The sequence below is a fragment of the Eptesicus fuscus genome, chromosome 4, assembly GCF_027574615.1.
Source record: "Eptesicus fuscus isolate TK198812 chromosome 4, DD_ASM_mEF_20220401, whole genome shotgun sequence".
NCBI lineage: Eukaryota > Metazoa > Chordata > Mammalia > Chiroptera > Vespertilionidae > Eptesicus > Eptesicus fuscus.
The window spans coordinates 55,855,663-55,872,686 of record NC_072476.1 but is presented as its reverse complement, the minus strand read 5'-3'; the positions used below and the strand labels follow the sequence as shown (position 1 = coordinate 55,872,686).

At 36.2% G+C, this 17,024-nt stretch overlaps 1 pseudogene; it reads right to left on the bottom strand.

Annotated features, from left to right (window-relative positions):
• LOC103288804 (ATP-dependent RNA helicase DDX54-like) overlaps nucleotides 1-15,751 on the bottom strand; it is a 62,936-nt pseudogene extending 47,185 nt beyond the window's left edge.
• Between the last annotated feature and the right edge of the window lie 1,273 nt (nucleotides 15,752-17,024).

The window sequence follows — 17,024 nt, the reverse complement described above, 5'->3', positions numbered from 1 at the left end:
GCCCAATAAAGTGGGTATAAGCAATTTCAACTGATTTCTTTTACTCATTAATAGACTCCCTAGCAATAAAATGTGCACCTGTTCCAATTTTGCCATTTTTTAATTTAATTTGCCTCTTATTTTTATGTTAATTACATTGTAATGGGCAACTGTATGATTTATCAATTCTGAACTTTGGGGAGGGAGTCTTAGTAGAAAATGTAGAGCTAAGTAACCATTTCCAAAATAAGGTGTATGAAACAGTGGCAGGCTGATTTTCTCAAAAATATTTACCCCATATTATTTTAAGTGATATTAGATTTTATGGTATTGGGTAGAAGATTAAGATTGGCAGTTAAATTATAAATTCAATAGAAGTGAAATCTTGCCTCTCCCTACCCCCTGAAACCTCTCTTAATTATGTCCACTAGGGAGCTAGGATTGAGGATATATATAGCCTTAACTCCCACAATGTATCATTAAACATTATGATATCAAAGGAATTTTAAAAATGCCTAGAGACTTTAAATTTTCTTAATGCCAAGAAAGTCTTCTAAAATCCTCCAAGCCAGACTGGCTTTTTATTTTTTTCAAGGTACTCCTACAATCTCCAAGGGCCATGGATTCTGAAATATATGTTCAGATGCAGAGAACTAAATTTTAATAAGGCTTTGATGTGCTTATGTGCAGTCAATAATGTAGGTTATTTGAACCAACTTCTACTCACACCAACTCAGAGGGACTTTAGAATAACAGAGTTATATTTCTGTACTGCTGGTTTAATAATCTTACCTACACAATGAAAAAAATAAATCTAAATTTTCTTTAAAGTTACAGGGGCATAAGACTTATATTTTTCTGAAATTTCCAAGAGAGATTCACCTAATGAAAGTCTTAAACAAAAGAAAGGTGTAAGAAAATAATGAGCTCTATTTAGGAAAGTTTGTTTGCAGTAGTTTGTGTTTGCTTGTTTGTGTCTTTAACGTATTATGAGTATAATGAAAGCCAGGTTTCTCCCAGTGAAAAAGTTACATATATGTAAAAGTGAAACACACACACACACACACACACACACAGAGAAAGAACTCTTGGTGTTGAATTGAATTTAGAGGTACCATTGTGAATTCATGATTTGTCAGATAGGTAGGTAGGTAGATAGATATGCAGGTATAGATAAACATATGTGTACATATACACACATACATATAGTTTTCCCCCTAGCTCTGTCCAATGAGAAGATTTGGAAGCAATGGAACCTTAGCAGCCATGAATATAACAAAGGCTGATATCTTGGTTTTTAGTTAGCATTCTCCACTAAAAGGAAACAGCACCTTTAGGAAAGGCATTTCTCAGGAATGAGACAGAAAATATGGACAAGGCTGTAATATCTTATGCCATCACTGAGAAAATATAGGTAATATTATAAATTGTAAGGAAATGCTCAAAGAATGATATGTAATTGAAAAATCCTAATAAAAATAAAAGCCTAATATGCAAATAGACCGAACAGGCAGGGCCGGCAAGCAGGCAGCGCCAGGCTGGCCAAAGCAGGTGCTAGCGGAGGGGTCGATTGCCTTGCCAGTTGCCCCACAGATCGGCCCTGATCGCTGGCCAGGACTAGAGACCCTACCCATGCACTAAGTTTGTGCACTGGGCCTCTAGTAAATAAATTAAAAGTGTTTTGTATCTAGCAAAAAAGAATGCTAAGGGTATGTCAGAAGGATAGAGAAGATAGGTCAAAGGAGCTTCCACTGATCAAATCTGTGATGATTTTAGTTAATATTGAAATAAATAATAACAACCTATTGAATTTAATAGGAATTCTTGATTCTATAATAATATTAACTTACAGGAGGGAACAAAAACTTGTCTTTATAATAAGATGCTAACTAATAAGCACAGAATTTGAGTTTTTCTATTAATTACTGTTTTGTAATCTTACTGCTAATACTTAGTTCAGGTAAATATCCTATATAATAAAAGCCTAATACACTAAGTGAGTGGTTATCCAGTCAGCCATTCAACCAATCAAAGCATAATATGCTAATGATATGCTTAAGCTGCTCAACTGCTCGCTATGACGTGCACTGACCACTAGGGGGCAGGTGCTCTGACTGGTAGGTGAGTTTGCTGCTGGGGTCTGGCCAATCAAGACTGGGCGAGATGGGCAGGACATGCCCTGGAGCCCTCCTGCAGTCCCTCCCTGGCTGGCCAACCTCCTGCATCCCTCCCCTGCCCTGATCCTACACCAGTGGGGTCCCTCAGCCTGGCCTGCACCCTCTTGCAATCCAGAACCCCTCAGGGGATGTCGGAGAGCCGGTTTTGGCCCAACAGCAGAATGACCAGTCGATATGATGCACATTGACCACTAGGGGGCAGACGCTCAATGCAGGAGCTGCCCCCTGGTAGTCAGTGCACCCCCACAGGAGGAGTACCGCTCAGCCAGAAGCCGGGCTCACAGCTGGAGAGTGCAGCAGCAGTGGTGGGAGCCTCTCCTACCTCCAGGGCAGTGCTAAGGATATCTGACTGATGGCTTAGGCCTGCTTCCCATAGAGGGCACAGGCCGGGCTGAGGACACACATCCCCCACCCCAAGTGCATGAATTTCGTGCACTGGGCCTCTAGTCATCAACAAATACTAAAATAAATGGGTGAATATTTGATGGAAACAGTACATATATACAGTTTCAAAATGTCTTCCCTTTAATCCAAAAGAAAAAATAATAAACTACAGTTAGAAAAATGTGGCCTCATAATCTTAAACATGTGATTAAAATTAACATCACCACAATGGGACAATTCAAAATTGTGTCTGATACTTGCTGAAATATAGCATCACTTTTCTGATATCCCTGTAAAAAATTGTATCACATGAATCGAATAATGAGGAAACACCAGAGGAACCCTAGTGAAGGGACATTTTTAAAAACAACTTTCCTGTTCTCTAAACAATTAATTGATTATTGTGTACAACTGATAATTATATTGTGTTATGCATGAAGTATCTTTTTAATAAGGAAATATGCACTGAAATATTTAAGAGTAAAAGAGTATTATGTCTGTCACTCACTCTTAAATGGTTCACAATGTTATAAACACACACATATGTACACAGGGAGAAAATGATAGAGAAAATATAGCAAAATGTTAACATTTAGGTAAGCCCAATAATGAGTCAATGGGAGCTCTTTTTATTATTTTTATAACTATCCTGTAATTTTGAAATTACTTCAAGAAAATTAAAAATCCAAATGTAAATTAGTATAATTAAAAGGAAAAATAAGAAATGAGGCCTTAAAGAAATTTTCAAATATTTATTTCCTTTAATAATGCTCTCACTGAAACACATTTTATCATAATGACATAGAATATTGCAAATATGTTTGTAGTCTAAAGAAGTTATAGAAATGTATAATCTGTTCTAAATCACATGATAATTTGTTAAAGAGTGCCCAAAGATCCTAACTTAAGTCAGATACTTCATAAATAAGAAAAGGTTACAAGAAAAATAAAAGGACATTGTTGGATTCATACTTTTTAAAATATGGAAACAAAGATGGGAAAAATCTCATCTAAACTTCTAAATATTTTTCAATTCAAATCAGGAAATATATGTATAATTTATATAAGGAAACATATCTTGACAATCAAAGTTAGATTTTTCTAGCACTTATATTTATCCAATGTTATGAGCTTTTAACTAAAATTGAGTTAATGCTGCTAGGAAGAAATATTTAACATAAATATTATATAATATTAATATAAATTTATTATACATTGTCTACCTTTAATCAAATCTTATACTATTCTCCTTATCATGTGTCCACTTTCAGCACTAACAACCTGCTGAATGTCCTGTGATTTTACCAAGAGTTACATGTCACAGTCCTTGAACTTGCTCTTGCTTTTTCTATAATCTTTTCATATACAAGACTTTCTCCTGGCTTCATGGTTCATCAGCTCTCTGCTCAGATGCATGTTCTTAGTGAGGTGTTCCCTCACTACTCTCTGTAAAACATTGTCTTTTTTAAGTCATTCTCTATAAATTAGCCTTCTCTATCTTTGTGGCACATGAAGCACTTTACTATACATTTACATGTTATCCTTTCAAGGACAGTTAGAAGCAAATAAACTGAACGTGTAAAACTAATTCTAAATTCAATAGTTTTCTACTGACTTTGCCAAGATACTATTTTAAATCATTCTCTTGATTGTGGTGCCAAAAATTATTCAGGCATTGTATTATTATTTACCAGTATGCCAATAATGCAATATGATGAAGCTAATACACAGTTTCCTGGTTCTATGTTTGATTTTTGTGATGATGTTCTTCTGAGCCATGAGACTATGGCAAACCCTCAAACTTTTTGCAAGAAAGCAACTATTGAGTGAGAAGGAAATGAACCTGTGGGCCATTGACCAGGACCCATGCTCAGGGCTGTGAGCTACGCAGTTAGTTGGAAGATTCCTTTGTGCTGCATATCTTAGTTGATAAATGAGATCTGGATTCTTTCAAATTATATTAAAGCAAAAAATTAGGGTTGTAATTATATTACATTGATGCTAAATTTAAAAAATATATACATATCTGCTAATGTTAACTTTGGAAAGAAAACAATTTAAAATTTTAATTATGCCTAGAGAGAGAAACGCTCAAAAGTTACAAACAAACCCTCCCCCCCCCCACCCACACACACACACACAAATATTCATTTGGTAAGAAACTTAATTTTTTAACAAAATGTTTTAATAACTGAAGTAAAATCAAAAAATATTTGTGACACAGTTTAGACATACAAAATTATCTATACAATATATTAGGAGCTAGAATTTAGAAAATCTAAATGATTGTATAAACCTAAGTTGTTCCTGGCTGGCTTTACAGTTTGAGCCTTTGCCTTGCATGCTTCTGCCAAATTTCAAATTGATCTTATGATATCTAATTTATGTCTCTTGGATAATTTTGAAATTTATTTTAATCAAATGGGATATTAAAACAAAATAAGATTTAAAATAATTGTCCCTCTTTCTTTCTTTTTTTTATTTCTTTATTTATTAAGGTATCACATATTTGTCCTCATCCCCCCATTCCCATCCCAAACCCCTCCCCACGCATGGCCCCACCCCCCTGTTGTCCTTGACTTTCTATCACCCTCTCTCAAAGATTCCATTTGCTTGCTATCATATTTTGCCTGCATAAATCCATTCAGTTCAGCTCCACCTAATTTACTGATGGAATTGGAAACTGCTTTGTTCTATTTCTATTGAATTAAAATACGAAGAAATAATGGACTCTATTCACAAGCTGTGGGCTTTGCTTAAAATAGGACCACCTCAGTGGGAGATCTGCCATACCTGGCTGCTTTTTCTAAGTTCTGCTTGACTGTGAATTGGCTCTGCAATGTATTTCTGCATATCCAACTTGTTTTCCTTGGTTATTTTATGAATAAGCATCCAATTCTCTCTGCATTTGCCTTTTTGAAAAATTCTGCACCACTTTTGGTTTGCCAGCGAAAAGAGTAAAGGACCTATTCAAAGTAAAGTCTGGCAGAAAATTTGATAGCTTTTGTGAATGGATAGTGAGGTTTTATTCTAAATGATGCATGCATGCTTTGAAAAACACTCCTAAGTATCTAATTGGAAAAAAAATTAATGTACATTTAGTAAGTCAATATGGTTTATGAGTTTTTCTATATTTAAGTGTCTGGAAAATGAGCAAACTGGTCTAATCAAGTTATTATTTTCAAGATAGGAATATGAATTTCAATAGTATAAATGTCTACTGCAACTCTTACCACAGTAATAAGATTACTATGACTATGGGGGGAAAGGTTTCTTCTTAAACCCTCTAGTAGTGTGGCCCATCTCCTTCCTTTTATGACAGTTGAGGCTAAAACATGTAGCTGTCTTGTTCTTGACTTCTTTATGTATGAATGGGATTGTTTTCTTAGTTTCCCTTGCTGATAGTTCATTACAGGTGATTAAAAATGCAACTGAGTTCTGGATATTTATTTTATACCCTGATACTTCACTGAATTCATTCATCAGACCTAGCATTTTTTTTTTTTTTTTTGGTGGAACCTTTAAGGTTTTCCATATATGGTATCATGTCATCTGCAAATAATGACATTTTTACTTCCTCCTTTCCAATTTGTATGCCTTTTATTTCTTCTTCTTGTCTGATTGCTGTGGATAGCACTTCCAGTGCTATGTTAAGAGTGGTGAAAGCAGACATCTCTGTCTTGATCCCGATCTTAAGGAAAATTCTTGTAGTGTTTGCCCACTGAGTATGATGTTGGTTATGGATTTGTAATATATGGCCTTTATTACATTGATGTATGTTCCCTCTATTCTCCCTTTGCTAAGAGTTTTTATCATAAATGGGTGCTAAAGTTTATCAAGTGCTTTTTATGTATCTATTGATATGATATGTGATTTTAGTCTTCATTTTATGTGGTGTATCACATTTATTGATTTGGTTATATTGTACCAACCTTGTTTCCCCAGAATAAATCCCACTTGATCATAGTGTATGACCTTTTCAATGTATTGCTGGATCAAGTTTGCTAGTATTTTGTTGAGAATTTTGGCATTTATGTTCATCAGGAATATTGGCCTATAATTTTCTTTCTTTGTCCTAGCTATATCTGGTTTTGGAAATAGAATAATGTTGGCCTTGTAAAATGTGATTGGGAATCTTGCCCCCTCTTGAGTTTTTCTGGAATAGTTTGAGAAGAATAAATGTTAGTTCTTCTTTGAATGTTTTATAAAATTCACCTATAAAGTCAAACTAAAATATAAAAGACCTGTACTCAGAAAATTATAAAAAACTGAAGAAAGAAATTGAAGAAGACACAAATAAGTGGAAGTATATTCAGGAAAAGGAACCTCATTAAAGTGTCTATACTACCCAAAGCTACCTATTGATTCAATGCAATTCCTCTCAAGATATCCATGGTCTGTTTCACAGAACTAAAAACAATATTCCAAAAATTTAATGTAACCACAAAAGACCCAAAGAACCACAGCAACCTGGAGAAAGAACAAATTTGGAGGAATCACACTACCTAATATCAAGCTATACTAATCAAAACAACATGCTACTGGCATAATAATAGACATATAGATCAATGGAACAGAATAGAGAGCCCAGAAATAAACCCACACCTTTATGGTCAATTAATATTTGACAAAGGAGGCAAAAACATACAATGAGGTAAAGATAGTCCATTCAATAAATTGTGTTGGGAAAATAGGACAGATATATGCAAAATAAAATGGGACTAGACCAGCAACTTACACTATATACAAAAATAAACTCCAATTGGATTAAAGATTTAAATGTTAAACTCAAAATCATAAAATTCCCAGAAGAAAACATAGGCAGTAAAATGTCAGACATTTCTCACAGCAATATGTTTCCTGATATTTCACCTTGGGCAAGAGAAACAAAAGAAAAATAAGCAAATTGAACCACATCAAACTAAATAGTTTTTGCACAGCTAAGGAAACCATCAACAAAATGAAAAGATAACCCAATAAATGGGAAAATATATTCACCAATGATACATCTGATAAGGAATCAATTTCCAAAATTTATAAAGATCTTATACAACTCAACACCAAAAAAAAAACAAGCAATCAAATTTTTTAAAAAGGAGCAAAGGACCTGAATACATACTTCTCCAAAGAGGACATACAAATGGCCAATAGACATATGAAAAGATGCAAAATGTCACGAATCATCAGAGAGATGCAAATTAAAACCACAATGAGATGTTACCTCACACCTGTCAGAATGGTTATCATCAGTAAATCAACAAACAATAAAGTTGGTGAGGATGTGGTGAAAAGGGAACCCTTGTGCACTGTTGGTGGGAATCCAGATTGGAGCAGCCAGTACAGAAAGCAGTATTGAATGTCCTCAAAAAATTAAAAATGAAATTGGCATTTAAGCCAGCAATTCCACTTTTTGCAATATATCCATAGAAATTCAAAAAACTAATTCAAATGAATATTGGGTGTCCCCCAAAATGATATACACACACTTTGAAAAAGTATAAGGACAGTGTTCTTTAAAATGCATTTCATTTTCAAAATTGAACTATCAGCTGTACGTTTTGGGAATACCCTGTATATGCACCCCTATGTTCAATGCAGCATTATTTATAATAGCTAAGATATGGAAGCAGCCCAAATTTTCATCAGTGGATGAGTGCATATAAAAAAGCTGTGGTACATTTACACAATGGAATACTACTCAGCTGTAAAATAGAAGGAAATCTTACCTTTTGCAGTAGCATGGAAGGACCTGGAGAGCATTATGCTAAGTGAAAGAAGCAAGTCAGGGGAAAACAAGTACCATATGATTTTACTCATATGTGGACTCTAATGAACAAAACAAACTAACAAAATAGAAACAGACTCTTAGAGAACAAAGTGACAGCTGTCATGGGGGAGGGGAGTTGAGGCCTAGGTGAAAAAGGTGAAGAGATTAAGCAAAAACAAACAAACAGCAAAAAACTCATAGACACAGACAGAAGTATGGTGATTTCCAGAGGAGAAGGGAGGTAGAAGAGAGTAGAGAGTGATAAATGATCATGGAAGAAGACTTGACTTGGGGTAGTGAACAGAATACAATATACAGAATGCGTGTGTATATATATAAAAGCCTAAGTGACCATTAAGATGGAATGACTGGAATGACTGGTTGCTATGACGCGCACTTACCACCAGGGGGGCAGACGCTCAACTCAGGAGCTGTCCCCAGCCCACAGGCCCCGATCGTGGATGGGGCCTGCTGACCAACCTCTTGGTCCCTATCCCCGGCTGGCAGACCCCGATCATTTGATCAGGGCCAGGCCCCCGGGCTGGGGCAGGGAACCGGGGGTGGGTGGCGGCATATGTGACCCCTTTCCCAGGGGTGCTGAGAGCTAGCACCCTCCCTGTGGTGGCAGTTGGCCCCTTCCCCTAGCTGGCAGGCCCTGATCGCCTGATTGGGGCCTGCCAGGCCAACCTCCTGGTCCCTCCCCCAGCTGGCAGGTCCCAATTGCCCAATCGGGGCCAAGCCCCAGGCTGGGACAGGGAACTGGGGGTGGGTGTCGGTGGACTCAGGCAGTGAGGGAAGGTGGAGAGGGGGGCAGGGAAGGGGGGAACCCGGTAGTGGGGGTGCACAGGCAGCAAGGGAGTGAGGAGGCAGGGAGGCAGGGAACCATGCAGTGGTGGTGTGTGGGCAGCAAGGGAAGAAGGAGGGAACCTGATCGGACCTGATCGCCGGCCAGGCCTAGGGACCCCACCCATGCATGAATTTTGTGCATCAGGCCTCTAGTTACAGAATTATATACTAGAAACCTATATAATTTTATTAACCAATGTTTCACCCCCAAAACTTCAATGAAAATAAATAAACATAATAAAGGACAGGTTTTTTAATTGATTTTTGAATCTCTTTGGATTTACAGGTTTTGCTCTGACCCATATTCCAGGGAACCCAAAATATGTTGCCAGTGATGAGCGAGGCCCAGAATAGGGAATGAAAGGCTTTGAAGTAATTTCCAGCTCTACCATACAAAATTTCAGGGCACTCGGGTTGTAGGAACCAGTACATCTAATGGTGCTTAAAAGGACTTTGATAAATCAATGCCTTTTCAAATTCCAAAAGAGAACTATTTCAAAGATCCTTAGGGTTTCAAGATAAAGCCACGACTTCAGCTGCTAACCAGTACCTTCAAGCTCGTCAGTTCTAGTAGAAGAGGCACGCCTGACTGAGAGATATCTAAATGCTATTAACTGAATGCTTACCAGAATTACTTGATGTTATCTGACATAGCAGGACATAATATTGTGTGCGTTCAGCAGAAATCTTTTATAAAATGGAAATATTTGAGAAAATATTAAACTCAAGGCTGTTTAGAAGGCATAAGGTTGCATAAGGAAGTGCCTGAGACTCCAGCATGTGGCTGAGGCATCCTTTCCTAGGCTCCCAGGTCAGGTGGCTTCACGCTTTCCTGGCAAGGGGAACACTGGAAGGAAATCGGAAGACAGAGGAGAAGCTGCAGTGTCCCCTCTTTCTGCTTGCAGTGCTATCTCCATTATGGCTCTATCTCTAGCCTGACAGACTATTGCCTTTTTAGCTTCCACCAGTTGATTCCAGACCTGAGCTTCAGTAACATTGCTGTCTCCCTGTGTTCCTGCAGCAGCTTTCTGCTGCTTCCTACTAGGGCAGTGGTCGGCAAACTTGTTAGTCAACAGAGCCAAATATCAACTGTACAACAATTGAAATTTCTTTTGAGAGCCAAATTTTTTAAACTTAAACTTCTTCTAACGCTACTTCTTCAAAACAGACTCGTCTAGGCCATGTGGAAGAGCCACACTCAAGGGGCCAAAGAGCCGCATGTGGCTCGCGAGCCACTGTTTGCCGACCACTGTACTAGTGTTTTCTGGGGGTGGATCAGAGTGAATTGTTGGACATCTCAGCAACCCTATTACCTGTGCAATCAATGCCCTATAGTAAATTTGTTCAACTTAAATACTTATTTAAATTTCTGTTTTCTTGGTTGGACCCTGAATAATACATAAAATTTAATTACAAATTATATGAGATTCTACTTAAGTTATATGGATATGTATAATGAGATAACAATGAGGTCACCAATAAAATGGGTAATGATGTCATATGGCTGAATGCAGCAAAGAAACTTTTGAGATTCCATCTGTTTGAGAGAATCAAATATAGATCACAATGTCATTTGGTAAGCCAAAAGGGTTGTCAGCATAAACGAATACTTGTATTTTAGTATTTTAGTCTGAAATTTATCTATATAGCTACCTATATTTCTTCTGTCATTCCATATACCTTTTTAAACTATCATTATAATTTATTATCTCTAGAACAGTGTACTATTTAAGTTACTGGGATTTAAATAATAATTATGTTCCAATGCACATACAGGTGTGAGGAAAAGTAGGTTTATAGTTTGAGTACATGGAACAGAGTTTATTCTTTTTTAAATTTATTTTATTTATTTATTTATTTAATATATTTTATTGGTTTTTCACAGAGAGGAAGGGAGAGGGATAGAGAGCTAGAAACATCGATGAGAGAGAAACATCGACCAGCTGCCTCCTGCACGCCCCCTACCGGGGATGTGCCCGCAACCAATGTACATGCCCTCAACCGGAATCGAACCTGGGACCTTCCAGTCCGCAGGCCGACGCTCTATCCACTGAGCCAAACCGGTTTCGGCAACAAAGTTTATTCTTGTATTATTTTTCCATATGCCAATTGTAAACCTACTTTTACCAATCCCTGTATTTTAAGAGAACAGATATAGCTTTAAATAATACTGGTATGTCCTCAAAATAAATTACAATAAACATGACTCAAGGCAAATTTTATTTTAATGTTAATAAAACCCATATCCTTTATCTGACTATGAATAAAACTAGTATAAGTTCCAGGAGTTAAACATGAGATACATCACAACATCCACTTTGGTAATTCTCTATTGTCATCTTTATGATTTATTTGTTTGATGATTCAAATTTTAGTAATTTCCTTCACCTTCATTTATATGAATTTTTTAAAAATGAAGAACATATTGCAAATTATCACATCTCCAGCAGCACTGTCTAAACTTGTCTCTCTCAAGGAAACACATTTACCTAAACCAGAATCTTGCATTACCGCCATCAGAAACTTGCAGAGAGTGATTTTGGGAGAACAGATGGTGGTTGGTGGTAGGGGAGGCTTCCATTTTACTGAGGCTTTATAACAAGCACCATTGTGGCAAGATATGATTAATTCTACTAAAATCTGCTTAGAAAATTTGAATGAAACTGAACCAGAACACTTGAAAATGTAAGAAAAGTCAGGATCCTGAGCATTGTTTTGAGCAATGGAAGGATACATTTTGATATGTTTTTTAAAAAAATCCATTTTCCCTATTTTTTAATATTCAAAATGTCACCCTTTGTAGTTCAGTTGGCATTTGGAATAAAAAGAAATCAGTTTTTTCCAAGTGTGCCCAAGGTTGATTAACTCTCCGAATGAACTATCACTTTATCTAAGCAACAGTAAAGTCTAAACTACCCTTTTCCCCCCATTGACCTACATCTCTGTTCCAGATTATTAAGTGTAAAATGAGCAATTCAATATTTTTTTTATCCATGATAACATGTTCTTATCTAATATTTGCCTTGTGGATATAATTTGAAAGGGAGAATTTCATTAACATTTAAACTCAGTGAACACATAAAAAATGCAATTTATTTTTGATAAATCTTCTAATTTCAGTAAATGTCCTTATTTTCTCTGTAGATTTCAATCTATGGGTACATATATGACTGCTTGTGTTACAAATTAAAAACACAACACTGTGATATAAATAGTTTTAGGTACTTCAAATGCAACATTCCTTTTTGATATTTGCTAATGCAGTTAAATGAGTTTAAATTCACTTATGGCGAGTTAGATAGACATATAAAATGTTCTAGAACTTTCCAAAACTATTGAGGATGCAGGAAAAACTTCTAAAATAAGGCAAAATATATAACCTACATGCACAAATCAGAATAAAAGACAAACTGGAGCAAGCATCTAAATATTTTTGATATAACAAATGCAATTATTTAACTTTTATAAAAGTAATTCAAAAACTGTCTCTCCTCTAAATGCATATAATAGATAAGTGTTCTTAGTAGAGAAAACAAGCATGTTCATGTCAGTAATCCTACCTAATAATAGACAAATATGCAAATTGACCGCACCTTTGCTACACCCAAGCCACGCCCACCAGTCAAACCACGCCCACCAACCAATCAGGACGAGTATGCAAATTATCCCAACAAAGATGGCGGCTAATTGGCATATCAAGACAGCTTAGAAAGAAGCCAAGAGATGCTGAAGGGAGCAAAGCTGCAGAGAAGCAAGCAAGCCAGGGGGAGGAGAAGGGAGGAGCGGAGGTGGGGCGGGGTAGAGTGCAGCAGGAAACCCTATTGCTGGATTTTTCCTGCAACGGGAATGCTAGTTTTAAAATAAATTACAATAGTGTACATGACACTTGTAAAACTTGCCAGAAAAATAAAAAAATGGTTTGTATTTTAATGTCAATAGAAAATGCCCCTTCATGAAAAAAACAATTTGTTATAATTAAAGAAAAAATAGTAATATAGAACAATGGAAAAGAGAGGAAAAAGAATGAAAGGGGCCAAATAATATTTGAAAAGATCTCAAACTCAATAGTAGTCATTAAAATATAAATTAAAATAATAAAATATGATTATTCTCTTTTGGATTCCTATTAATCACAATCCTTGGTTCTTATTACATGCTTATTATTTTTCCATTAATGGCACACTTTTATTTAGTGAGCTATTTAACACATTTGGTCATGAAAATTAATTAATACGAAACCAAATCTACAGTCTGAATGTAACCCATATCCAAAATTTGGTGGCTAGTGCCTCCACTGCATCACATACCCCTCCTTTGCTCTGCACAAAGAAACCCTTATCAGAAGTCCTGTTTTCAGTTTGCCTTTATATTAAAACCAGAGGTCCGATGTAAGAGTAGTGGAATTAGTGCAAAAGTAGGCCTTCCTTCCCCTGGCGGCCGGCACCGGCTTCCCTCGAAGCCCCGGCTTTGTCCAGAAAGTCATCTGGAAGGACGTCTGGTCTAATTAGCATATTACACTTTTATTATTATAGATGCATCCCTTAAGTATACAAGTGCTATTGTTTTTAACTTTTAAAAAATGCAGAATAATTCATGTAATTTGTTTTTGTTCATTTACAATTGCTAAGATTCACCTACATTACACATTTGTTCAAATCTATTTTGTTCATTTGTTTTAATATAAGAATACTTGCATATTATGGCAAAGGTCATTGTTTATTGTTACTACAAAATGTTATATTTGGTCTGTTTTTTTTGTTTTTTTTTAAGTTTCATTTAACCAAATACCAGAGTCTAAATAACCTAAAATTACCCAGGTTAGAGAAATAAAGTATCTCACACTATTTTGGTACAGGTATAAATAATGAAAAAAACACCTATTTACATGTCTTTTAAAATATATATGTACTAAACTTGTGAAAAGTATATATACTTCTAAATTACTGAAAATATTTTGGCCTCTTTTAGTATATCATTTTTAGAATAAAGCTGCATCTTTTTCCATACATTTATTTCACTGTTTTGTGTTTCATTTTTCTTTCCTTTTATTATTTTCCTAATTCTGCAAATTACAAGTGTTATTTTATACATTTAAAATACTTGAATAATTTAGCAAATGCAGAGAGAGAGAGAGAGAGAGAGAGGGAACTCATGCATGCCAAGTGACAGCACTTCCTTCAGGTGAAATACCAGACTAAAATTACATAAATATTTTTAAAACAATCCAGTTTCATGAACTATTATTGCTTAAATAACTATCATTGATTCACATTTTGGAATAAGAAGAATGTAGGTGAGCAATGTAGGTGAGCTTTCCACAGAAGACAGTTCAGTATAACCATGTCTGGTATTTTATTCCAAAAAATAATCATATGGCCCTAAACTTTTACATGAGTCTTCTTTCGACACAATTCAATTAAGGAAACTTAAACTGTGGGAACACTCTTGTGAAAATCAACATACATAAAAAAATAAATCCCAAATCTTTCACCAAATCTCGTTTGGGATGAGCTTTTCCACTGCTAACGTAATCTACCTCATTGTATTGGAAATGCCAAATTGTGCTCAGCTGAGACCTAATATACCCTATTTCTTCAATGACTTTTATAAGGAACACATGTATGCTGGGTCTCTGCACATTTACTGGAGATTCTGATTTAGTATCTCTTAGGTAGGATCTAGAAATCAAAATTTTAACAAGCATACTTCTGATAAGCAGGAAATTTTGGGAAGAACTATATTAATATAAGACAATAAAATAATATGTATTACTTGGCACTTTCTAAATTATAAATAATTTAATCATTTCAAAATACTGTAATTTATGTCACTCCATTTTGAAAGTGGAAAAGCCAAATGTTAGAGTGATTAAATCTCTTGCTCATGGTCACCTACTATATAAATGGGAAATCATTTTGCCCATAAAGTACACGCTTGTTTGACTTAATTGTCATGTGTATCATACAGGTTTTGAAAACAATTTTTAAGAATCTATTTATCACTACCGTAACTTGGAAACACAAGGTCATGGTGAGATTTAATTTACCAAAGTTTCAACCTTAAATCGCACAGATCTGGGGAAAGTGTTTCATTTGCTTCAAGGATCAGTTTAAAGCAAACCCGAACATACCTTTTCAAATTCACACTCTATGAATGCTACATTTCACATTGTACACTAAATCTGCGGGGCATGTCACTTGCTTGTGCATCTATGGTTTTAGTACTGTTGAACAGCATTAGCTAACGGCAATGTGTTTAAACCATTAAAGAAATAACTAAAGCTTGGAAGTGCTTCTCTGTCCTACCATTAACCGATGAAGCTAAAAAAAAAAAAAAACCGACAATTCTTAGATCTGTAAGAGGAGTGAAGTCACAGGCAAACCGCTGCCCCTCACCCTGGAGAGTCTGACAGACAAATAAAATAAATCACAACTTACCAGAACAGCAAGCCTTGAGGGAGAATCACCCGCGGCCAGTCCAGGGCAGGGACATCTGAATTGTAACGGGTAAGCTGCTGGAGGCTGAGTGTCCACAGGTCTGTGAGATAGAAAGTCCAGCGGGACACAGTCATCAGTCCCCACACCACTGTGAGCTTCATCTCCTAGAGTGCTACCAGAGTCTCAGCGTGTGAGAGAAAAACTCCCCTGTGCTTCTGCACGGAGGGAGGGAGGGAGGGAGAGAGCCACTTTTATAGACGCCAGAACATTCTGCTCTTAATCAGGCCTGCCCTCAGGAGAAACTATTTAACCGGAGCCTGAACTGCCCAGGCTTCATCAGAGTGTAAGGCCTGTGGGGGAAGGGAAATACCCAGCCCAGCTGGTTCCAGCCTTCCCTGTGAAGGAGGGAAACATCAAACCCAGCTGGTCCCGGCCTTCCCTGTGCAGGAAGAAAAACATCTAACTAGCCCACTCCAGCCACCCCGTCACCCCTAAGGAAGCCACCCTGTCACCCCTAAGGAAGATTGGGAGGGATGGAGAAGGAAGCATAGGTGAAGTTCACATCCAGAGGCACAGAAACACTAAAGACCTAATCCTCTTCTCTCTCCCCACAGCTACTCCCACATTACTCGAAGCTGATTCACAACAGTTCCCTTTACCCGATACATCATGCCTGAATCTACAGAGAAAATAAATGCAAGACTTGCTAAAAGGCAAATATATATATATGTATTTGTGGTGATTCCAAGCTTTTTGTTATTTCATACATACATACATATATGTATGATGTTGAAATTATCGAACCAGGAATTAAAAAAAAAATGACTACAATGTACAAGAGACCTACTTTAAATATGAAGACACATGTAGACTAAAAGTAAACGGATAAAGAAAAATATGCTATGCTAACACTAATCAAAAGAAAGTGGGAGTAGATATATGAATTCCAAAAAAAAGCAGAATTCAAAGTAAGGAAAGTTATCAGGGGGGCATTATATATAGATGGGGGAAAAATGATAAAGGGAAAAATTCTCCAAGAAGACAGAAGAATACTTAACATGTATGCATTTAATAAGAGAGCATCAGCAGAAATACAAATTTCCAAAAAATTGTCATAACACAGAATGAATTAAACACTGTGGATACTTTTTGAAAAATAATTATTGCATTTTAATTATCACATCATATTTTAAACACTTTAATAAAATTTATCTCCCAAATAAATATATAATACTTGGTAAAATAAAATCAAGCTGTATCATGCATACACTCTAAGTATTCATGGGCTTTCCAAGCATTTATTCTGTGTACTATAGATCTGCAATACGTTAGTACACACCTACATACAAAATCAGACATATATAACACCATAAGTTAGTTTCAGAACATCTAATTTTCAAAGGATCTTCTTCCTTAGAAAGAATATACTAGTAT